General features: G+C 39.6%; 1 protein-coding gene across 1 annotated transcript in view; it reads right to left on the bottom strand.

Annotated features, from left to right (window-relative positions):
* CRB1 (crumbs cell polarity complex component 1) overlaps positions 1–26,884 on the bottom strand; it is a 267,118-nt gene that overhangs the window by 225,075 nt on the left and 15,159 nt on the right. The gene's annotated exons all lie outside the window — the stretch shown is intronic.

Genomic DNA, 26,884 nt, shown 5'->3' on the forward strand with positions numbered 1-26,884 from the left:
TTCCTACTAATGTTATATGCTGACCCACTCCCAGAGGATTTTACTTGCTATAGTGGGGCTTATCCATTTTAGTTTTTTATTTCTTACAGAGTTCATGATAGTTATTGTTTTTAAAGATCTTCCCCTATAATACAAATAATTTAGCTTGAGCAATTTAACAATTAGAGTAAAATAATTACAGATTATAGAGGCAGTATTAATCCTCTATTCTAATCCCTGTATTTTATCAGTTAGAGAATGAAAATGCAGAGCAATTATACTGTCTGCCCAGAGTCATCTAGAAAGATATGGCAGAGTTAGGCCTAGAGTCTCCCCATTGATTTCTAGAACATTATGCCTTCAATAAACCCTATGGTTTCCATTTTCATCTTTATTCTTACATATCCCTTTATGCTTTTTGCAATGTGGACTCTGGGAAATCCACATACTAGAACGATCAAATCTTCCATCTGTCCTAAAAAGGCCTCCAGGGAGAGATGAATAGGCAGAGCACAGAGCATTTTTAGGGCAGTGAAAAATGCTCTGTATTATATTATAATGATGGATACATGTCATTATACTTTTGTCCAAACCCACAGACTGTATAACACCAAGAGCAAGCCCTAAGGTAATGGACTTTGGGTGATTATGATTTGTCAATGTAAGTTTATTTAATAAAAAATGTACCATCTGGTAGGTGATGCTGACAATGGGGAAGGCTCTCCATGTGTCGGGGCAGGGCGTATATGGGAAATCTCTATACCTAACTCTCAATTTTATTGGAAACCCTGCTGGCACAGTGGTTAAGAATCTGCCTGCCAATGCAGGGGACACGGGTTCGAGCTCTGGTCCGGGAAGATCTCACATGCCGTGGAGCAACTAAGCCCATGAGCCACAACTACTGAGCCCAAGTGCTGCAACTACTGAAGCCCGCGCACCTAGAGCCCGTGCTGCGCAACAAGAGAAGGCACAGCAATGAGAAGCCCGCGCACCGCAGCAAAGAGCAGCCCCCGCTCACCACAACTAGAGAAAGCCCGCGCACAGCAACGAAGACCCAATGCAGCCAAAAATAAGTAAATAAATAAAAATTTTTTTAAATAAATAAAAAAATAAAACTGGGTTCCACCATGGACCTCATGGACCTCAAGGCTAAGTGAGTGACAATGTACAAGACCACTTGATAGACTGGAGAGGAAATGAAGGGCTCCAGGCATAGAATCTGACGGTACTAGAAAACTTTCTGTAAAGTTGTGTTATGAGTGTCACAATTAAAGAGGCAAAGAAAATTTGGGTTTTTCAAAAGACAAAATTATCAAAGATAGTAAGTGGTTGGGGAAACATATTACACAAAGAATGTCTGAAGAAATTGTATACGTTGAGCTTGAATATAGGAAAGTAATCAGATATAGCTATTAAACAAAAGAGTGAATGGCTACTATGCATCAGATTTGGGGCAAGTTAGGAAATCTTTACAAAAGAAGTAATATTTCAGCTGAATTTTCAAGTGTGGGTGAAACAAATAAATAGAGGGAAAGTGGTGTTTAATGGCTTTTCAGGAAAAGGGCATGTGTATAGGAATAGAGGCATACAGTGTATGGGCAGATCAAGGAACTGAACATATTCTGATATTGCAGAAATACAAGTATGAACAGGGCAATGTCAGCACATAAAACTCAGTAAACCACAAAATCAAGGTAGTTTAACTTCTAATATGAAGAAAGGAAACAATCGACAGGTTTTAAACAGTGGATTGGCATAATTTAATTAGATTTGCATTTGGAAAGATAACTCCCATGGTCACGTGGCAATGACTGGCAGAGGGCAGATGAGAAGCATGGAAACCAGTGAAAAGGATGTTGTCATAGACCACAAGAGAGCGATGGGGCCCAAACTAAATCAGACAGTGGGGAGAGCAAATGAAAAAAAAAAAGAGTAAAAGTAAACTAGATAGATCGAAAGGACTGAGGTAGAGAATAAGGCTGCAGAAAAGCTATAATTTTTCCAGCTTGGGCACTTGGGATAATAGTAATGCACTCACAGAAATAAATAATATAGACAAGGGCTTCCAAACAAGAAGGAGCAAGCACTCTCCTCCAAGTCAAACACACTGAAATACATGCATTTGGACAAACTATAACTTTTGTAAAAATACATAGGTTAGCTCTAAAAAGGAGGGGAGGGGAATATCCAATCGGGACAGAAATCTCTTGCCTTTTGGCTTCATGCAGGGGACGAATTCCAATTCCTCCCATTGGCTTTGGAATGCAGATTAGAAGCAGGACTCCTACTCTTGAACGTGGATAGATGGCTCCCTGTGAGAAACAGGAACCCAGACCTGCCCCATGTGTGAGCCTACACCATGTGGAGGTCTCAACTTGCACTGAACATGGGGTGCAAAATTCTAAGCCAAAAATCGTATTAAATATAAAAAGGAAAGAAAGAAGTACTTCTTTGGAAATAGGAAAATCAATGGTCCAGTGAGAGGAGCCTGATAGGAACCATTGTGTGGGAATGCTGTAACTCACTGTTCACATAGGGTTCCTGTGGAAGGCAGCCTCTACTGAAGATAAGCTCACAGTCTAAAACTATGGATGAAACTAGAAACCCGCTGCCATAAGAGACAGAAGACATGACAAACGGAAACATTCACACTCAAAAGACTCAAAGAAAATGGAGCTATCAGAAGAGACTTTAAAATAACACTATAAAATGTCTGTTTAAAATTTTTAAAGAGATAAAAGAATGCATGAAAAACAATTAGGCCTATTAGAAAGTGAACCAAATATAAATTCTAAAAATGAGAAGTAGTCAGTGAAATAAAAAAATTCAACTGATGGCTTAAATGGTAGACAACACTACACTCAGCTAACTAGCAGATGGTTCCGAAGAATTCATCCAGAATAGAGCGGTATGAGATAAGGAGATGGTCCAAAAGAATGAACAACGAAGAGAGGTAGAAAGCTCTATTCCAGAAGAACGAAGGAAGAAAATGGGGAGGATGTAATTCCTAATGGTATATATTTTTTAAATATGAGAAAAAAAATATGACTTCTTGAATTTAGAAAAGCCCACTGAGTCCCTAGAAGATACCATATTTAAAGTGCATCAAAAATAAGTGAAATAAGACAAAGTGAACAAAATAAAATCTTAAAGGTCAATATTTGTCTTTAAAGTTAAAAAGTCTACAGTGGAATGACAGTAAAATGTACTGAAGACTTTTCATCAATAAGCTAGATGTCATAAAACAAAGAATATAGGAGGAGATGAAGGTGTGTAGATATAAATGATAAGTACGGTTATAAAATATGTTCAGTTTGAGGTGCCTATTCAAAAGCAAGATGAGGATATGTGATAGGATCTGGAAATACAACTCCAGAATTCAGGACAGCAGTTCTTCTTGGTGGAATAGATAGGTATCATATTAATGTACAAACATTTGCTGAGTGCCTGTTGTATACCAGACACCAGAGTAAACATCAGTAATTCATATATATATGTTAAGACAGGCTCATTGCCCTTATGGATCTACACTCTAGTGAGCAGATGCAACCTAGTGAGAAAAAATACTTCATCATTCAGTTACTTGAGGTTTAAAATTGACTTAATAGAGTGCAAAGAGCGCTGGTTATCTTCAGCTGATTACCTGCTCTGGACTGCAGATTCTTTCCTGGACGCTCTCCTGTTTAATACCCACAGAATCGAATCTCCATAAAGTATATGAAGTTATCTCGATTCGACAAAAGACAGGCTGAGCCAGCCAGGTCAAGCATATAATAAGTGATAGAGTTCAGATTCAAACTCAGTTCTACTAATCTATTGTTCTTAATTCTTGTCATGATGGTACTTATTTTTAATTATATAAGTAAATTATAAATGTATTTTTGTAAAAGTACTCTAAAGAATCTTTGATGAATACCAATCTCAACACTCCTCCCCAGAAATAACCATTGTTATTGTTTATGAAGATTGTTTTATACCATTCTAGACTACAGGTTGACAGATATATAGATGACTGATTGATAGACTGATAGACAAATTATTTGGCTTCTTTTCATTTTTTCTTTTTAAATAATATTATAGTATGTGTATTATTATGCAACTTTCTTTTCTCACTCAACAATATGTCTTGGGTATTTCTACACATTATTAAATCTACCTAGCTCACACTTTTTTGTGTGTGTGTCTCCAGGGGGTCTCACTCCAGGTGTCTATGCTGACCACACAGTCAACCTCCGCCCCACCCCAGGCCCTCCTCCCTGGACCCACTTCCCAGGGACCTAGAGACCGGCCCCCCCGCAGGGCCCTCAGCCTTATCTCCAGGATCCACAGGGCTGACAGGGTCCAGCCGGTACCTGGTCATAAGGGACTTCTCCAGCATCTGTCTGCACAGATCTGCGCAGAGCTGGAAACTCCTGCGCCTAGAATAGCTCCAGGCCAGGAGCAGTGGCTCCATCTCCAGACCACAGCGGTCAAGGGTCACAAAGGACCAGGACCTGGCCAGGGAGGGCAGGGGCCGAGAAGCAGGTGGTGTCCAGCTCTCCAGCTCACAATTTTTTTTTTTTTTTTTTTTTTTTGCAGTACGCGGGCCTCTCACCACTGTGGCCTCTCCCGTTGCGGAGCACAGGCTCCGGACGTAAGGCCCAGCGGCCATGGCTCACGGGCCTAGCTGCTCCGCGGCATGTGGGATCTTCCTGGACCGGGGCACATACCCGTGTCCCCTGCATCGGCAGATGGACTCTCAACCACTGCGCCACCAAGGCAGCCCTCCGGCTCACACTTTTTAACGCCACATGGCATTCCACAGGATGGATGTACCATAGTTTAACTATTTCTTTTTCTGAGTGTCATTGTTGTTTCCAATTTTCTCTATGCAAACAATAATTTAACAATAATCATTTTACACACCTCTCTTGTGCAAATGCACAAGAGTTTCTCGAGGGCAAATGCATAAAAGCAGTAATTTTAGATTTTAGAGTATGTTTAGGTATTTCCTAACACACAAATTTCTACTTTATATGAATTTCCTTTTGCTGGATCTGATAAGATCTTGTCTTTTGAAAATAATGTCAGGGACTTCCCTCGCAGTACAGTGGTTGGGACGTCGCCTTCCAGTGCAGGGGGTGGGGATTTGATCCCTGGTCAGGGAACTAGGGTCCCACATGCCTCGTGGCCAAAAGGCCAAGGCACAGAATAGAAGCAATATTGTAAAAAATTCAATAAAGACTTTAAGAATGGTTCACATCAAAAAAGAAAAAAAAAATGTCAAAAATTATCTTTACTAATATAAATTTAAGTGGTCAATATTTCTTACAGAGGGCTGATAAATATGGCAAATTTCATAGGGCAATTTTAGATGTAATCCTCTAAGTAATTTCAATATCATAAATTGTAACAAGATATAAATAGAGCTTAAGGATCATCTTAACACTGGGTTTTGATAAAATACTGTCAGGAGATTCTTGTATTTAATTCATTTTAACCCTGTGGTTATTATTCTATTTTGGATTCCTACAATCTAATATTTCCATTTTGCATTATTTTTGTTTATGCAAATGATCTCTATTATTAATGATGATTTCAGTAATCTTCCTCCCAAACGCTGACTATTTTGATAAGTAAAGGTTATTTGTAAATTATATCCAAAAATAAATTTCATATCAAGTTTAAAATCTATTTATTCAAAGAGTAAGAGTTATTTCTGAATCCTGAAAAGTCTTTTAACCTTTATTCTTTTTTATTCATCTTATTGTTTTCTGATTATATATCACTGATGTTTATAATGTTATCCATTTTCCAGTAGCATTTACTGAGTTAGAGAGCTTTTCATTTGTGATTGCTTTGTTTTAGATTTTGAAAAATTATAGACTATAAAAACAAAAAAGAAAGCTAGATTTCATGAATGGATTTTAGTTGCTGGTACAATCTCTTATTCAACTAAATAAAATAAACATTAATTTAATATGAGCATTATCTATAGTCTGTATAGATAATACAGACTCTACAGATTTATAGATAAGTAGGTCTCGGCTTCCTTACAAGTACAAGAGAAATGATATAAAAGGAGAGAAAACACTCTATTGATTACTACGCCAGAGTGTACCCAATACCAACACTAAGGCTTTCTCTTTCACAACACCATAGCCCCACAAGGAGTCAAGGACTCCACCCTCTGTTTCAGGGAACCTTCCAAGTGTCCTGGTTTTTTAACAAGGAGTTAAGGACACATGGGACAGCTGGGGCCAAGTATAGACCAGAGTCATTGGGCATGAAACAGAATTTTCTGTTACATAATCAACAGGCCACAGACAGTTTTCAAAGGAAAGTCTTCTAGAATAGCCTGGAGAATAGCTGACCAACTCTTTCACATAAGTAATGGATAATATATGCACACAGGGATGGACAGGCATGGTTTTAGACGTTGGTTTAACATCCCCATGGCTCTCTCATAGTTAAGCTGACTCTCTCATCTCTTTCTAATCGATTCCCATGCCTCCCACCCTCAACCAGGTCTAACTTGCCCTTTTGTCTCCTGTCACTGCCTCTCCAGTTCCAAGCCCTATTACCCTCTCTCTATGCCTCCAGATCAGATGACCTTCATCTAATCTCCTCTGGGGTGGATGCTGAGTCCCATATTTTAGAGAGTCCAACATACTACAGATATAAATATATATATATATATATATATAAAAAAATTAAGAAAAAAATGAAAAATGACAAAATTATACATGACAAGGGAGATACAGTGATTTAACTCAGAGGACGTTTTTTAAACTCTAAGAGATCACTTTTTACAATTCTATGTAAATAAATACGGAAATCTAGATTCAGTGCATAATTTCTTAGAAAAATACATATTACCAAAACTGAATCCCTTAGAGACAGAACTAAATAATGTTTTTGTGTGTGTGTGATTTATCAAGCAAGGACCAGTTAAGGAAAGTACCACTTTATATTTTCTCCCATACTCCTCTCTCTCTCATTCACCAATTCCCACACTCCTGCTCTGGAATTAAACCTCTCAATAAAACATTAGCACTTAAGCCTTGCTTCATTCCAGGAAATCCAAGCAAAGGCACACAACCTGATAACCTGTTAAAGAGACTCTGTTTTAAAATGTAGGTTTTATTATTATTCAGGTATAGTGAGGCCAGCAGATCAGAAGATGATTGCCACTGAAAAGATGGTTTGTTTGTTATTCACAGTTCCCAAGAGGAGGGGACACCTCATGCTAGGCAGGGCCACACAGGAAGCACCATGGTCATCCAGGAGGCAGAAGGAACAGTAGGAAAATGTGTTCCTTCCTGTTTCTGCAGGAAGGAACAGGTGAGGCAGGGTAAGCAGGTTTCGTTTAGAAGATATAAAAGGAATGGGTGAGGCAGGGTAAGCAGGCTAGCTGGAATAATTGCAGCAGGCTCTGGGGTGTAGAGGTCGTCTTTAGTGGTCTGGTCCCTGATTCTGGAGTGATCTGGGCAGGAGAATAGTGGTCTGGAGTATGAGTCTGATAAAGGAAGTGGTGGGGTGTGGGCTCTGAATTGGTTAGTTTGCATCTGAAAGGCATGCTTGCAGAGGAGTCTTCCTATTTCTAGGAATTGCCTAGTCCTGGGAGGGGCACTTTCTCAGTCTCTCCAAGGTCAGAAAAAGATGTCAAAGCATTGGAAATACAGAAAATGAAAAGGTGTGGTGAGTTCAGACACTCAGTAACATCCAAAACAGTGGATGAAGTTGAAATCTCAAAGTTCTGTGTAGAAAGTTTGTGAAGGATATATTTTCTGTAGAATATATAACTATGTAGTTATATAGTAGTTATAGTTAGGTAGACAATAAATAGAAACATGATAGATAGATGATAGATAGTGCAAATTGTCACTCACCATCTGGTCTACAAGGATTGACTCATTAGCCACTGCATTTACTGACCTACGGAACACCCTGAAAGAAATTCAGGGTGAAGATCAGGAATGAGGCACTCTGTGCTCTGGGGAAATAGGCCGAATAGGCCCTCAGATAGTTAGAAATACTTCAGGAAAATTTTTTTAATGAAACTGGACTCTTGTATCTCCTCATATTAAGAAAAGTACTAAGATCATTAACTGAGATATCTGTTCCTTGTGATTAGCAGTAACCTTCTACCAAGATATACGCTGGATTACATGTACCCCTTTTCTAAAATCACATATATACCAGCCTCTTCCCCTACCTCTTTCAAGCAGTTTCTCAGAGCTGTATGAGAGGCTTCTCCCAGGCTATAGTCCTCATAAGACACTGAATAAACTAAGCTCACAGCTCTTACATTGTGTGTGTGTTTTCAAGTTTATAGTTTTGGCAACCACAAAAGGACTCAGAGCAGATTCAGAATCTCAGGAGGTTCCAAGTCGGTCCATTCAGAACAGAAATTCAGCCAGTGGTCATGCCATGAGGCACTGGGCTAGACCACAACGGGGAGAGTTCTGACATGATATACTTAGGATATTCAGGGTTCCAAGACCATGGACTGGGTTCAAAACAGGCACTTAGGCCCAGAGTGGGAAAGGGAGACAAATCAGCAAGTCCAGGCAGAAGCTCAATGTGCTGAAAAAGTGTGAGAGGAATTAAGGTGAAAGAATAAGCCTGATAGTCATGTGAGAAAACATGCTAAGGGCAATAGGACTAACTCTGGTTCCCAACTTGTACTGCTTTGGCAAAAATGTCTGTGGCTCTAAGGGGCTGAGTCTGCACTTTGAAGTTCCCTAGCGAATAGATGAGACAGCCAGACCAAAGCAATCGACTGACAGGTGGAAGAGTCCTTGTTTCTCCAAAATCGGCATAGGTGCCAGTAATCCAGATGCACTGGATGTGGGTGCCTTCTTACAATTATTAATGCTCATTTCCAACCAGGATCTGAACCATGACAGGTATTGATTCTTTTTAAGACTTTTTTTTTTTTGGATGTGGACCATTTTTAGTCTTTATTGAATTTGTTACAATATTGCTTCTGCTTTATGTTTTGGTTTTTTGGCCACAAGGCATGTGGGATCTTAGCTCCCTGACCAGGGATCGAACCCACACCCCCTTGCATTGGAAGGTGAAGTCCCAACAGGTATTGATTCTTGATAAATATTTTTCTTGGCTAGAGCCACATCTAAGAGCTTAGAATACTTAGATTATAAGTAACAGGTAACCTTAAGAAAATAAAGAATTCAGGGCTTCCCTGGTGGCGCAGTGGTTGAGAGTCTGCCTGCTGATGCAGGGGACGCAGGTTCGTGCCCCGGTCCGGGAGGATCCCACATGCCGCGGAGCGGCTGGGCCCGTGAGCCATGGCCGCTGGGCCTGCGCGTCCAGAGCCTGTGCTCCGCAGCGGGAGAGGCCACAACAGTGAGAGGCCCACGTACCTCAAAAAAAAAAAACCCCAAAAAAAGAAAAGAAAGAATTTATTGGCAGAATACTCAATGCCTCACAGGAAGATGAGAATTTAGGAGAACAAGTTTGAATAGAGCGAAACCATGGTGGTGCTGAGTCAGGACAATAAGAATCGCATAATTCCGTGAGGATAATACCACTCACATGAATGAATTTGAATAATCTCCCCCATTCTGTCAAAGTCGAGGAAGTGGGAACCAGAGTGGCCTACCTAAGTAAGGCAGGGCTGTGCACCTTGATTTGCCATGCAGTGCTACCAAGCTACACCAAATGAAAAAGCAAGAACTCCCCCAAAGGAATTTAGGATGCTGCTGTCAAATGACGGGGAAATGCATGCTGGCAACCGAAAGGAGCGAATGCCCATTATAAACCTAAAGAGAGGGGCTTCCCTGGTGGCGCAGTGGTTGAGAGTACGCCTGCCATGCAGAGGACACAGGTTCGTACCCTGGTCCGGGAAGATCCTACATGCCGCGGAGATGCGAGGCCCGTGAGCCATGGCCGCTGAGCCTACGCGTCCGGAGCCTGTGCTCCGCAACGGGAGAGGCCACAACAGTGAGAGGTCCCCGTACCGCAAAAAAAAAAAATTAATGAAGAATCCATGACAAGGCTGAGTATCCTTAAGAGGTTTTTAAATTTAAACAACGACAAAATCCAATGAATAAATCACTGTACATTGTCACATAAAAATTACTCCCCATCGAAGAGAATGCCCACCACAAAATTACTAGATATATTAAAATGTACTTATTTGTGTTACAGAGTCCTGCAAAAGTTTAACTGAGAGATATTTTCTAGAATTGTAGAGAGAACACAAATATAAATTTGTGAAGTCACATAATAAGATAAAGGCAATGATTCAATTAATTTATTGGCATATATGAACTTACTTTATTCAAACCCTACAATTGCCTTTGAAATTATTATCTTTCATAAAGATATATATAGACACCTTTTTTATTGAAGTATAGTTGATTTACAATGTTGTGTTAGTTTCTGGTGTACAGCAAAGTGATTCAGATATGTATATATATGAATATATCTTTATATATATATATATATATATATATATATACACACACACAAGTGTCTTTGTAAAAACTGACTTCCTGAGTTCAGGGGGCAGTCCTGATTCTAGTTAATCTATGTCCCTACTCAGAAATTAAAACAGATGAGGCTCTTTTGCTCCTTATCCTCATTCAATTATCACCACCACAGAAAAGCAGAAATAGCAACAGAGCTGGGATTTGAGTAGGAGAGACAATATAAAAAAATACATTCTATTCATATCATAAATCATTGTGACACTACTAAGAAAAAAACATGAACAATTCTGACAAGTTGTCACCACTGACATCAATATTAATTTCTAAAATCCTTAGTGGACTAAAACTTTCAGCACCCTATAGTACTTTTTTCTTCTATTTTGCTATACATAATGATTACATAGAATTTTTTGTGCATCACTCAGGACAAGGGAGGGCAAAGGAGTACAGAGGGATTCATGTGCTGACCCTGGTCTTCAGGGGGCCCAGGTACTACACCAGGTGAATAACTGTAAGGTCCACGAGCCTGCAGAATCTCCAGGAAGCTTTTTATCAAATACTAGGGCTGTGGATTTCTTCCCAATAATTATTCTTATATCTGTAAATAAATGTATCTACCTCTCTGTGGAGGAGGAGAAAAGATGTATGAATTGGGAGGCTGAAGAGAACAGAGTGGAAGCTCAGAGTCTGGATGCATAGCTACCCAAAGCTTTATCACCATTTCCGTCCCCAGGACATTTGGGATGAACTCTGAGACTATTTCAGCACCCAAGTGCTCAGTACTGAAAAAACTCCCCAAATCTCAGATTTATAATTTCGACCTCACTGGCAGTGGCAGAGGAAGGTATCAGCACAAAGAGCTGTTAATTCTTTAAAACCTTGATAGTTTTAGCAAATGAAACTATAGCCTTAAAAATTCAAACCCACTAAGAAAAAATTCAAAACAAACAAATTTAAGAGTTTTGTTAGTTTACCAAGTGAATCTTTGCTTTGTAAAGGATAAACCCATACACTATTTTCCTTCCAAAAGTGCTGGGGTTTTTTCCTTCTTTATAAAACACATTTTGTGTGCAGTATGGCAGATATGAGCACTCAAATCTAATTCTATTGTTGCAACATTCAAAATCATTTGTTAAGTCCCAAATATATACAGGTTTGGAGAAAACACAGATAAATTAACCCAGTTATTTACATTAAGAGCTCATATTAAAATCGGTGTAGGGGCTTCCCTGGTGGCGCAGTGTTTGGGAGTCCGCCTGCCGATGCAGGGGACACCGGTTCGCCCCGGTCCGGGAAGATCCCACATGCCGCGGAGCGGCTGGGAACGTGAGCCATGGCTGCTGAGTCTGCGCGTCCGGAGCCTGTGCTCTGCAACGGGAGAGGCCACAGCAGTGGGAGGCCCGCGTACCGCAAAAAAAAAAAAAAAAAAAAAAAAAAAAAAAAAATCGGTGTAGACAACCACGAATACAATGAATTGTAACATAATAAGATAAATGTTTTAAAACATGCTCAAAGTGCTATGAAAGCATGAATGCAAAAGTGATTAATTCTGCCTGAAAATTCAGAGACAATTTCCTGGAAGAGATGTCATTTTAAATGGACTTTTTAAGAATAAGTAAAACTATGCCAAGAAATAATGTGTGATAAAAGTATTCAAGACCCAGGAGACAGCAGAATATATGAATGTATTTATGGAATCAGCAAATAACTGGGATTAGCTTGACCAGCGGATGCTCAGAGGGAAGTATTGAAAGATGTCTGGACGAGGTGGACTCAGCAGGTTTTGTGACCTGGAATGTCATGCCAAGGAGTTTCGAGGGTCAACAAAGGGTCATAAGGAAGGGAGTAATATAATTAGATGAGTGGTTTAAAGTTAAGGATGATAATCCCAGCTGCAGTGTGATGAATAAAGTGGAATCATCTGGATGATAGGGACTGTGGCCATTTGATGCAGGAAAAGGGGGGGGTACAAGCTACGGTCTGTGGAACAACTCTAAACAGCTGCCTATTTTTATATTACCTGCAAGCTAAGAATGGGATTTTACATTTTTAAATAGTTTCAGGTTTTTGATAGAATAATATCTAACACATAAAATGTAAAAATTATATAAAATTCAAATTTCTGTGTCCATAAATAAAGTTGTATTTGAGCACAGCCATGTATTCACATCCATGTTGTCTACAGCTGACTGCATTCACAATACAGCAGCAGAGCTGAGCATTACAACAAAAGACCACGTGGTCCACAAAACCGAAACTATTTATGACCTAGCTTTTTACCGAAAAAGTTTGCTAATGTCTGATCTAGGGTATAAACAAACTGGATAGCTAGGTCCAAAATGAGTTATATTCAGAAAGATTCTACCACCAGTAGTAAAGTATCAGCATCACCGAAAACTATTCATCGTTTTAGATATTAACCTAGTTCAAGTTCTGGTAACTGACAAAAATCCTGAATACAGAAAAATATCACTACAAGAGAATATTGGGTAAGCTGGCAGTAAGCAGATAATCTAACTCTCCTTCTTCCTAACACCACAATACCAACTGAAATGATTTTTTAAAAACATTAAAATATTGGAAAACCCCATATTGCACTGAAGACTTGGGGAGGAAGCTAGCTCTATGGGACAAATTTCAAGGAATTTCTAACAGAATGTTTTTAAGACAAGACTAAAGAAGCCAGGGAGAGTCAAGCACACAGCTTCCATTCTGGAGAAAGTGATCTTATTTGGCAGGAAATAAGTAAAAGAGATATTTTGAGGAACAGTGATTAAAAAGCACAAGACTCAATGTCAGCCAGTCCTGTCTATAACTCCATCTCTATAACTTCATTCACTAAATGTGTATTTAATGAGTATTGACTGCATACCAGGCAATTACATGATATTGCACAAGCTTAACATCGCTGAACCTGTTTCTTAAAAGGCACCTTATAGGTCTGCTCTGAAAATCAAATAACAGCCACCTCCAACATTCTACAACAAGGACAACTACAAACACTTCTATAGAGCTTCCTATGTGCTCAGCATTCTTCTAAGCACCTTATGTGTTCATTTATTTAAATCCTTAGGACACCATTTTATAGATAAGGAAACGGTAGTAAACGAAGTTATGTAAATTACACGAGGTTTCACAGCTATGCAAGCAGAACCGTGATTGGAAATCAGATGGTCTGCGTACAGGGCCCATGTTCTCAACCACTGCGCTGCACTATTTCTTCAAATCAAATAAAATATGAAAAGCTGCACAATGTCTATGTTTTGATTGTTTAGTAAATGGTGGTTATTTCCATATTTTATGGAATTGCTTTAATCACTGATACAGAGGTGAAGGCTACCAAGTGGACAGAATGGAGGATAGATGGAAATCACTTTGCTTGAAAACCTTTATATCAAGGGCATTGAGAGAAGCTCACCAGGAAAATCAAGGGAAAGAAAAACCTATCACACAGAAAACAACATGGTGAGGAGGCACTTGTAACTAAGGTGGGGCTCTTCCCTGATGCGAAAAGCTGTGGTCCCACGAAGGATGGGAAGAAGAATTGAAAATCATTTTCAAAAGATTTTTCTTTGCCTAATGCTATTCATCAAGATAAATTTCTGATGGATGAATGATTTAAATGAAAAATATAAGACAATAAATAATGCATAATATAGATGCAACTATGTAATTTTGGGATTGAGAAAACTGTCTTTAATACCAAAACAAGCCCTTTAAAGAAAAATTATTAATATATTTGATCTGGTTGCAAAGCAGATGAAAAACTGAGAAAAACAATGGCAAGATAATTCCAGGTGGGCTTCCTCCCATCACAGGGCCTCTGCACATGCTATTCTCTCTTTGTGTAAATGCTCCCCTAATTCATCCTTCAGTGCCTGGTGTCATCACCAACTGTCATTTCCTCAGGCAGGCATTCATGGCCTAGTATGCTCGTTTCCTGGGGCTGACATAACAAGGTATTATAACTGGGGGGCTAAACAACAGGGCTGTGTTTCCTCACAGCTCTGGAGGCTACAAGTATGGGATGATGGTGCTGGCAGGGTTGGTTCCTTCTGAGGGCTGTGAGGCAGGGATCCGTTCCAGGCCTCTCTCCAGCCTCTGGTGTTTTGCTGGCAATAGTTGACACTCCTTGGGCCCTGCTGCTCTACCCCAAATTTCCACCTTCATCTCTACACAGCTTTCTCCCTGGGTGCATGTCTGGCTCCAAATTTCCCCTCTTTATCAGGATACCAAGTTGTATTTGATTAGGGGCCCGATCTACTCCAGTATGTCCTCATTTTAAATAATTACATCCACAATGACCCTATTTCCAAGTAAGGTCAAGTTCTGAGGTACTGGGGGTTAGAACATCAACATATGAATTTGGGAGAACACAGTTCAACCCAGAACACCTACCTAAATCCAAGCCTCCTTTTTATATTCATTCTTCAAATACCAGGAAAATATTCCTTTCCTTTGTCCCATGAATTAGAGATATACTTTTACAATTGTTTGTGTTATTATTTTATTAATATCAATATTCTCCACAAAACTGTAAGCACAATCAAAGCTGAAATTACCTCAATGACAAATGGAACATCATTCATTTGTCCACTCAACGGATAGTTTCTCTGTGCAATGAATGCCCTGAGCAAGGTGTCAAGTATACAGCAGCATGCAAGTCAGGATAATCCTTACCCTCATGGACCACAAGATTTAATAGAGAAGCAGATGATAAATAGATACGTAGATATATAGACACATAGGTACCTAAACTGATAATAGATGAGCGAGTGAGAGAGAGAGACACCATGGATGATGAGTACAGGGACAAGACATGCACTGCTGAACAATGCTAGCAAGTACATTTTACCTCCTGCCCAAGTTTTCCCTTTTACCCTGAAAAAGTTTCATTCCTGGCTCCTCCCGCCCCCCTTCACTGCAGGTTTAGTCTCTAACAGTAACCAATGGAAGCCAAGGTTATCAGTACATTGGAATCTCACTGTCTCTGTCTCTGACTTGTCTCTGTCTCTCTCTGTCTCTTTCTCCCTCCCCGCAACCAACTGTGTAGTGAGATCCAGAACTAATTTACTGCTGCTAAATTCAGTCTCCAGTGCAGGGATTGATGCTGAAGCCTGGAGTCCCAGCCTCCCGCCTATACTCGGATGCACGTGTGGTAGTTTTGCTTAGTGTTTAAAAGCATGTACATAGGTATGCAGACAGCTCTGCTCTGTCTTTTTGCATAACTTAGAGCAAGTTGCTAAATCTATGTTTCCTCGTCTTTAAAGGAGGAAAATAATAGTTCCCATTTATGATTATTGTAATTATTAAATATTAATTATGTAAAATGCTTAATGTATTTATATGGCCCATAATAAGGAATCATGAAACGTTAACTAATAATATTAGGGCCAATTCTCTTGGCTGCTTTTCCACCAGATTCCTAATTTTCTTCTTTTTCCTATTGAAATTTCCTGTTCACTGTGGTTAAGAACACAGACACCTCTACCTAAAAATCCTTGCCCCAAGGACTGTGGAAACCCAGCATGAACTGAACCAGGCTGAGAAGGAAGCCAGAGGTGGGTATTTGTTTGTCTCGAGAGACGGAAGTGCAAGGTACTTGTAGATATTGATCACAACTTGACATCTTAGCCATAAATATTCCCAGCGCCTCCCAAACTCAGAACAGGGTATACACAGGGAAGAGATCTCATAGCTCATTCCCTGGGATCAAAATTCACCAACTGTCAATACTTTTTTTTTTAACGTTTTTATTGGAGTATAATTGCTTTACAGTGGTGTGTTGTTAGTTTCTGCTTTATAACAAAGAGAATCAGTTATACATACACATATATCCCCATATCTCTTCCCTCTTGCGTCTCCCTCCCTCCCACCCACCCTATCCCACCCTTCTAGCTGGTCACAAAGCACCAAGCTGATCTCCCTGTGCTATGCGACTGCTTCCCACTAGCTATCTATTTTACATTTGGTAGTCTATATATGTCTATATATACACTACCACTCTCTCACTTTGTCCCAGCTTACCCTTCCCCCTCCCTGTGTCCACAAGTCCATTCTCTAGTAGGTCTGTGTCTTTATTCCCATCTTGCCCCTAGGTTCTTCATGACCGTTTTTTTTTAGATTCCATATATATGTGTTAGTACACGTCATTTGTTTTTCTCTTTCTGACTTACTTCACTCTGTATGACAGACTCTAGGTCCATCCACCTCACTACAAATAACTCAATTTCGTTTCTTTTTATGGCTGAGTAATATTGCATTGTATATATGTGCCACATCTTCTTTATACAATATACAATGGAGAAAAGACAGCCTCTTCAATAAGTGGTGCTGGGAAAACTGGACAGCTACATGTAAAAGAATGAAATTAGAACACTCCCTAACACCATACACAAAAATAAACTCAAAATGGATTAAAGACCTAAATGTAAGGCCAGACACTATCAAACCCTTAGAGGAAAACATAGGCAGAACACTCTATGACATAAATCACAGCAAGATCCTTTTTGACCCACCTCCTAGAGAAATGGAAATAAAAACAAAAATAAACAAATGGGACCTAATGAAACTTAAAAGCTTTTGCACAGCAAAAGAAACCATAAACAAGACCAAAAGACAACCCTCAGAATGGGAGAAAATATTTGCAAAGGAAGCAACTGACAAAGGATTAATCTCCAAAATTTACAAGCAGCTCATGCAGCTCAATATCAATAAAACAAACAACTCAATCCAAAAATGGGCAGAAGACCTAAACAGACATTTCTCCAAAGAAGATATACAGATTGCCAACAAACACATGAAAGAATGCTCAACATCATTAATCATTAGAGAAATGAAATCAAAACTACAATGAGATATCATCTCACACCAGTCAGAATGGCCATCATCAAAAAATCTACAAACAATAGATGCTGTAGAGGGCGTGGAGAAAAGGGAACCCTCATATACTGTTGGTGGGAATGTAAATTGATACAGCCACTATGGAGAACAGTATGGAGGTTCGTTAAAAAACTAAAAATAGAACTACCATATGACCCAGCACTCCCACTACTGGGCATATACCCTGAGAAAACCATAATTCAAAAATAGTCATGTACCACAATGTTCATTGCAGCTCTATTTACAATAGCCAGGACATGGAAGCAACCTAAGTGTCAATACTTTTTTTACTAACTCCACTCTTGATGGATTTTTCCACTCTGGACTTTGCCTGCTATTTAGAATGTCAGTGTTAAGTTGCTTCTCTCACCTGAGTTGACCTCCCAGAATTTAGATTCTGGCTTCCCACCTGTTCCCTCCTGCAACATTTGTCTTCTCTGACCTCGCCATTTTGACTGCCTACACCTATCAGACCGCTAGTTTTATTCTATCTGGAAAATCTCCTAACGCCCTTTCTGAAAGCTCCCAACACTCCAGAGCGCAGGAAATAAGACCTCACACTCAGAACATTCATCTTCCTTAAACACTACTCATTACTTTCAATAGATCCATACTACTTTCTATCACATCATTAATTATAATCCACTGCATTCAGAGAATCTGTAGTTTACATCCCTCTGCTATCTAATCATATTTCCTGCTCTCCATTCAGAAATGTTCAGAAATCTGTACACACACCATTCACAAAATAAATAGCTTTGTATCAGCCTTTCCTAATTTGAAAATTTCATGTTCTATGTACAAGATTATTCATGGCTTCATTGTAATTATAAAATATTGAGAAATTTCCCTCTTACCAAAAGGGACATATAGGGAGGGGACTGGTTAAAATGTATGATCTGAGTATTTAATGAAATACTAAACAGCTGTTTTAAAAAAATAAAAGTTATTTATGAACATGATCATAAAATATTCCAAAAGACATTGTAAAAAAGCAATGTGAAAAATGGCGTGTATAGTAAGTATGTAACATTTGTGTTACAAAAAGAAGGGATTATAATTACATGTGTCCGCTTATATATGCATAAAATATCAGTAGAAGAATTAAAAAGAAAAACCAGTAACTTTATTTCACTTTGGATAAGACACCTGGATGGTCGGAGACACAAGTGAGTTGGAGATTTTTCATAGCATGCCTGATTATACTTACCTTTCTTAATTTTGAAATTTATAGTACTTATTTAAAAATTAGATTAACAAAAAGTTTCATGATTCATTCTGAGAAACCAGTTTTGTCTGTGGCCTTTAATCACACCTTGTTTAAAAAAATAACATTTTGGGGCTTCCCTGGTGGCCCAGTGGTTGAGAGTCCGCCTGCCAATGCAGGGGACACGGGTTCGTGCCCTGGTCCGGGAGGATCCCACATGCCGTGGAGCGGCTGGGCCCGTGAGCCATGGCCGCTGAGCCTGCGCGTCTGGAGCCTGTGCTCCGCAACGGGAGAGGCCACAACAGTGAGAGGCCCGCGAACCGCAAAAAAAAAAAAGTAACATTTTGTTTTAATGCTGTACCAGAGTTTAATTATTGTGAAGACACTGCAATCAATAATAAAGATCCAAATTAAAACTAAAATTTACCCATCTGTGGGGATCTCATGAATTGGCAAATATGTAGGCAATGCTAACTGTATCATAATTTAATCCTTACCTGCTTTTTTTACCACTTGACATCAATTTCAGAAACATTAAAATGTAAGATAATAATAATGTTATTATTGTAAGAAATAGAGAATTTTTAAGGCTTAGCCCAAGTCTCACCTCCAGGAGACTCTCACCTGTTTCACTGAGCTCCTTTTTCTCTTTTGGAGTTTTTTTGTATTTAAAATATTTACTACACAATTTAGAGTTGGCTACAATAATCACCATTTATCTAACACTTATCCCCCACCCTCTATGTTAGGTAGTATTGTCCTACTTTACAGATAAGAAAACTGAGGCCCAGAGTCCTTAAGTAATTAAAATAATTCAAAATCAGGTTTGTCTGACTCCAGAGACTGGATGCTTCCCACTCAGGCATATTTTGTTTTGTATAATTTCTAATTATTTCATTTGCTAATTCTGTAACAAATTAGCAGTAAGATTTCTGCAGATGGGAAAATTTCTGCAGATTGGCAGTGCTCGGTTTTGTCCTTCACAGACCAAACTCGGGGAACTTAATTATTCTTCCTAAAATGCTTTTACATGATGAGGGTATATTTTGTTGAAAATTGTGATGTTTGGAAAAAGAGCCATTTAATATACATGAATAATTAAAATGTACAAATATCTTTCCAGGCTTCAAATATGCAATTTTGAGTGATATTAATGTAGTAATCTTTTGGTGTCACAATATTTTAAAATGGCAATATTTACAAGAATTTATAACATGTATAACTACTACATAGTTAATAGTCAATAATATTCATAGTTAATAATATTCTCTTGGGCTTATAGGTTTAACATTTACCAAAGCACCTACTCATGGTCACCTAGATTATTTAAGGTGCAAATTTGTTTGATGATTGTTTTTCCCAAGTTCCAAAGTTTAAGCTCTTTTTCTTTAACATGCAAACTTCCCCTGAGCATTTTGCATTTTACAGACCAAACAAACCCGTTTGGAGAAGATGCTGGCTACCCTCTGGGGAGCACCTGAAAGCAGTGGTGTGTGGTACAGCGCTGCTTACTTTTGATGAATTCCTCCATGAAGAACATGTTTTCTCCGCCTTGCCTGGGGTTGATACCACCAGGGAGCAATTCCACTGTCACTGATGAATGCTAGCTAGGTCAGACCTTGTCAGTGCAAATGAAAGTCTTGTGATTAGTATTCTGTACCTTCTTACTAATGAACCTTCTAATCATGAAACCTGTCTGTACTTATCATAATCTTCTAACTGCTAAGTGCCCTTGAAAGGTTAGATAAGTGGAAAATAGTACCATTGGTTTGGTTTGGTTTTTTTCTTTTTCTTGCAATATGCCTTTCAAAGTTAGTTTGGTGCTTGCTTTTAGGACTCATAATTAGAATTGGTCGACATTATGACAGTGACAACCTTGGTTATACAATTCCAATATGCAAATGAAAGTTACAAACACACAACAATTATGTATAATCAAAATGAGAAAATTTTTTGGCAACATTCACGTTTTGAGGGGAACATTTTGAGAGTAGAAAAAATATTTAAGAGTATCCGTACCGGACTTTGCTAGAAAAACATTTAATTGGAAAAATTATAAGTGAAAAAGGTTTTGCACTAAAAAGCATTTATTTTTTAAAAGGGTGACCTTGAGGTCAATGTTTAAAAAAAAGTTAATATAACCTGAGTAGCTTCTGGCCTAAACTCAAAAATGTATACATTCTTAACTGCTCAAGGATGTATTTGTGACGGCTTCAGATCAATTGCATATCACATTTAATCGAGGATGTCATCAACTATAAGATGCATCATTATTTTTTATATTACTAAGAAGGAAAAAATGCTGCCAATTAAACTATGACAAGGTATTGACTGCAAGTCACATCAGAGATGTTAAAATATAGGGAAAGATACTTCTTAGAATTGAGGAAATAAGTATTGTAAAATAATAAGTATGTAAAAAATATGGATACTAGGGGTAGGAGTGCAGGAAACCTTCTGTAGAAGTATCACCTTTCCTAACCAACATTTCAACCAAATCTGTATTCACCAGGGCCTAAACCTAAATAGAGTGTATCTGAATTTACACATCCTTTATTCTTTTAATTTTGATTGAGGAGGTACTCTACTCAGCTCTGCTAATAAAGTTCTAGTAATTCATTCTGTCATGTGATCCAGGGGTCAGCAAATTTTTATAAAGGATCAGATAGTAAATATTTTAGTGTTTTGAACCATACAGTCTCTGATGCAACTACTCATCCTCAGCCATTGTAGCACCAAAGCAGCCATGGACAATTAAAACTTTACTTATAGACACTGAATTTTGAATTTCATATAGTTCTCATGTGTCATGAAATTTTATTCTTCTTTTGCTCTTTTTTCAAGCACTTAACAATCTAAAAATATTCTTGGGACCTCTTCCAGGAAAATGCAATATACATATTTTTTTCCTATTCCTTCTGCTAATTACAACTAAAAACCCTATATATTATACATGTAAAGCAAACATGAGAGACTCTAAAAGATAGAGCAAAGCAGACTGGCTAGTGGACTCGAGGCTCAAGAAATGATATGATGATAAGCTCTTTTTTGGGGTTTTTTGGGCTTGTGTATCCCGCACTTGGATCTGAAGAAGCTAGAAATTCAAAAATGCCAACAGATGTAGACAAATAAACGTCGAGCAAAAGCCTGCACTCTTTAGCCAAAGGACCAGAAAATAGGGAACCTAGCAAGACAGACATGTCACTACTGATCAGATGGACAATAAAAGGAAGTACTATGAACAACTCTGTGCCCACCAATCTGGTAACTTAGATAAAATGTACCATTTTCTTTAGAGACAGAAAATACAAAATCCATACAAGAAATAATAAGTAATCTGAAGAGGCCTATATCTATTGAAGAAATTGAGTCAATAATCTTCAAATAATAATCTTCAAAAAATAAAAGCACTATGCCCAGACTGTTTTACTGGTAAATTCTACCAAACATTCAATGAAGAAATGAGACCAACTCTCTACAGTCTCTGCCAGAAAGTAGAAGAGAGACTACTTCCTAATTCATTCTACGAGGCCAACATTACACTAATGCCTAAAACAGGTAAAGACATTAGAAGAAAGGAAAACTTCAGGTCTGTATATCTCATGAACATAGATGCAAAAAAACCTCAGTAAAATACTAGTGAATTGAATCCAAAAAATATATGAAAAGAATTATACACTATGACCAAAAGGGATTGATTCCTCATAGGCAAGGCTGGTTCAACATTTGAAAATCAATGTAATCAACCACATTAAAAGCCTTAAAGAAAAAAAATCATATGAGCATATAATGAGAAGCAGAAAAAGCCTTTGACAAAATTTAACTCCCATGCATGACAGAAACGCTTAGAAAAATAGGAATGGAGGGAAACTTCTTCGACTTGATAAAGAGCTTCTACCAAAAACTCCACAGCTAAATAGTGAAGGATGGAATGCTTTCACCCTAAGACCAGGAACAAGTCGAGGATGTCCATTCTTAGCTTCTCTTATTCAACATAGTGCTGAAAGTTCTAGCCAGTGCAATAAGGCAAAAAAAGAAAATAAAAGCCTTACAGATCATACTTACACAGTGTGTACGGGGCTACTTCTCAAGTTCACTCCATAATACATAAGGCTATAATCACACAGCCTTACTTCTGTCCATAATGTGTTTGTACTAGAGCTCATAAGAGCACAACTATGTGATAAGGTTGAGAATTCCAACCTGAACCAAAGCTAGAACCAGGGGATAGGCCACAAGAGCATGGCTTCAGGATAAGCCTAACACAAAATAGGAAAGAACAGCCCCAAGATTCACGCATGGCTTCAATCAAGTCACCAGAAGGGTAGATGAGAAAAGGATTTAATTCAGAAACTCTAGTCATTAATAAATGTCCATTTTTCTTGGAAAGACCTTTGGATCACACAGTGTTTGAGAAGAAAGATGGCCCAGTAACCTGGTTCCTACAACCCTTCTCCTTGTGAGTTATTTGTCTATACTCTGGCTCTATAACAAACTACTCTAGAATTTAGGTACTTAGAAATCTGATCATTTATTTAATTGTGAGTCTGTGGTCTGAACCACCCAGCTGTCTCTTCTGGCTTGCTCATGCCTCCAGCACACTCGGCTGGTGGTTTGGCTGGTGTGTAGGTGACTAAGATGGTCTCACTCACATGATGGATATTTGGCAGCATGGGTACCTGGGCCACATGTCTGTCATCACAGCAGTTTAACACCAGCTGTACCACATGGTGCTCACAGGATTCCAGGAGCAGCAGGGGAGCCAGCCACAGAGCACTGCATATGTCAAACCTCTGAAGTCCTGCCTTTGCTTGATGATCAGGTCTAATTATCCCCATCAGGATGCTGACGACTTTCCCTGCCTGCTTGCCCGTTAGCATGAGGAACCCAAAGTGCCCAGCTAGCAACTGTAGCTTAGAGTTAGTGGGACCCAAATGAAATTATTTCCCCTATGAAATCAGGTCCTCAAAACACATTTCAGTGTCTCAGAGTTGCAGGGACAGAAAGTACAAGCTCCCCAACTGGGCCCCCAAAAGGAGGACAGGTTGGGCCACTCCTGCTTCCACCCTTGGTTCCCACATATTTGCCCACAGGACACAGAGCCACACATTGTCACTGATTTGGAACATACATTACGTCCTGGAGGATGATGTGAGCTGACTTCTTAATTGTGCTTTTGACAGACTTTTCCATCATTCTGTCAGGCCAGCAGCTGTTCAGTGACATGGGATATAACTGACACAACCTGTGGATTCCAAGGGCACACGCCCACTCCTGCCTCACAGAAGGGTCCAATGCAGCTATGTTGCCACCAACTGGCAGGTGAGTTTCCTCGTAGAATGTTTCAGTGCTGGCCTCCATTGCTGCCAGTTCAGGCTTCCAGGAGCTGCAGAACTAGACAGATAAGCCTTGGTGAATGGGAGCCCAAGTTGTTGGGACCACGAATAGCTTTCATCCCTGTCCCCATGGTTTCTCTATTCTTGCAACCATTTTACCAGCACAGGAGTGGCTGATGACAGAGGCTGGCTGATGACAACTGGGTGAGTCACTTTGTCTGTTTAGTGCTTCTTCAATAGTGGATACTTTCAGATGGTCATTTACAAGTATATGGTCATCCACTGCTGTGTGACAAAATCCTCTGACACTTGGCAGTTTGAAACAACAAACATTTATCTGCATCGACTTCCACTCAGGAATCCAGAAGCAGCTGGTTCTGGTTCAGGGTCCCTCAGGAGGTTGCAGTCAAGCTGCTGCCTAGGGTTGCAGTCTGGGGACTAAAGGGTCCATTTCCAAGGCCACTCACATGGCTGTTGGCAGAAAGCCTCTGTTGCTCATCACATGGGGCTCTCCTGTGTCCCCTGGGTTCCTCATGATATGGCAGCTGGCTTCCTCCAGAGGAAGTGATATGAGAGAAGGAGCAGGAAGCTACAGTGCCCTTTGTAAACTAGTGTAAACTTTGTAAACTTTCTTCATTAGAAGAAAGTCTAGCCCAAAGTTGAGGGGAGGGAAACTACGCTCCACCTCTTAAAGAGAGGAGTATCAAAGAATGTGGGGACACTTAAAACCACTACCACAAGTGGTACAAAGATCTTCAGACTGTGTGCCCACTCCCATAGGTCATCCACATGTCTCTACCCTACCCTACTTCTTTGTGAAGGTCATTCAGGTTCTCTGAGAAGCAGACACAGAGATGGAGTTAGGAGAAGAAATTAATCTGTTGGAGGAGGGGAGGTAACACCCATGAAAGACAAAAGGAGGAAACAATTTGGCAGGGGATCAATCAAATCATGATGCAGGATGGACAAGTTGTCTGCCAGCTCAGTGGGGAGTTCTGGAGCAAAGAACTCATTAGAAGAGTCCATAAGAGGGATCTCACACTGGGCAGAAATGGCTAGGCCCATGTATTGCCATCTTATTCACTGGCTTCCCTGAGAAGACCATGACCTTGGCTCAAACGTTAGGTAGATATCGAATAAGAAAACAGCTACAGATTGTTAGCCAACCATACCCTAGTTGCATCAGGAGAAATATGTTTGGCTCCCAACTAGGTGGCCCTTGATACACCCTTGACCAATCTCAATGGCTAATGGGCAAGTGTAACAGCTATGCCCTAAAAAAGGCCTGGAGAGCCAAGGGCTCAGACCCATCACATATTGGGGTCTAGGTCAAACCACCATTAATCCACCTAGAACAGCTGAGGGTGAGCGTCATCTAGAATTCTTAGTAGAGAAGAAAGATTCAGAAGACCAGTTATACCCCTTTGATTAGCTGCAATGGAGGGTGCTGTGGTTAGTGCCATTTATGTTCTCCTTAAAGATTCTCCCAGGAAAAGAGGCCCTCTAGAATCCTGAAGGAACGGCTCCTGGAATGAATATGAAGAAGTGGATCCAGGTCCCATGAAGGGTGGAACGTAGATGCCATGGGGCTTTTGAAGTATCTGTGCTCTCTGTCCCCACTTACATCTAATCCACAGTATAACATTTCCATTTCAAACTGGGTTGCTGCTGGGGCCCTGACGTTATGACTTGGTGTGTTTGATGGAATCTTTCTCATGCTGAGCAGCCCTGGCAGCAGGGCCATCTCATGATTCATAGCCAGGCATTCCATCTCTACCAGGGCCCAGCAGCCCATCTGGATTTGTTTTCCAAAAGCTAGATAGTTCTCCACTGCAGATGGCATGGCCTTGCTTCACAACTCCAAAGGCTTGCAATGAGATTCTGGAATTTGACCATAGATTCCACACTGCATCTTATCTCACAGATACATCTAAAATAATATGGTCTGTTGAGTTGTATTGTCCAAGCAGAGGTTGCATCATCTGCTGGTCTTGCATCAGAACCCCTTTCTGCCCCAGGCCTCACTCAAAACTGTCAGCCTTTCATATCACTTAATATTTGGGCTGGAGCAGTATTTCCAAGTGTGGAATAGTCTGTCTCCAGAGCCCAAGGAGGCCTCCCAAGCCTTTTGCTTCATTCTTCATGATGGAAGTTACAAGATGCAAGAATTTCTCCTTCACTGTGAAGAGGATAGCCTAACATGCTTCAGACGACTGGACCTCTAAAATATTACTGATGTAGAAGGTCCCTGAAATCTCATAGCATTAATCTCCTTCCCTCTCAAGTAAATGTATCTTATCAATGCATCCTTGATACTTATCATTTCTTGCTCATCCAGTATGATTAGCATTCTTTTTTAAATTGGCTCTAGAAAAGGTATTCTTTTATGTCATGGCAACTGCAATTGGGGCTAGTACTTGACAGAATTTATGGTATCTACTGTAATTTTCCAAGGACCATCGCCTTTTGTAGAAAACAAACTGGTGGATCAAATAGAAATACAGGGGGGACCACCATCTCTGCATCCTTTAAGAGTGGTAGTAATTTCTGCCATTCCTCCTTGACATTGAATAGTGTTTTGTATTCACTGTCTTGGCCACAATGGCAAGTAATTTCAAAAACTTCCACTTGACCTTCCTCACCCACCCACCCTCAGGCCAAAGAATCAAAGTGAGGGTTGTGTCAACTATCAAGTATATCCATTTCAATTATACTTTCAAGGAAGGGAAATAAACAATGGGTATACTTGTGGAACCAGTGGACCCCCTGTGAACTGGATCTGGGCCAGGATTCTATTACTTGGCCTCATATGACTTCAGTCTAATAGGAGGGCTGTGATGAGATTTGGGGTTTCTGAGTAACAAAGTCAACTCAGATTCTGACTTTAAGCAGTCCTTAAAGTGTCTGGGTATTCACCTTTGTCCTGTTACCCAAAGAATTGGTCACAGGTTCTATTGTGGTAGCATTAGATAAATTATTGCCATATACACTTTTCAAGAGTGCTTGACATTGGATACCTGACCTCTTCTTCACTCAGTGGG

The sequence above is a fragment of the Lagenorhynchus albirostris genome, chromosome 2 (genome assembly GCF_949774975.1).
Source record: "Lagenorhynchus albirostris chromosome 2, mLagAlb1.1, whole genome shotgun sequence".
NCBI lineage: Eukaryota > Metazoa > Chordata > Mammalia > Artiodactyla > Delphinidae > Lagenorhynchus > Lagenorhynchus albirostris.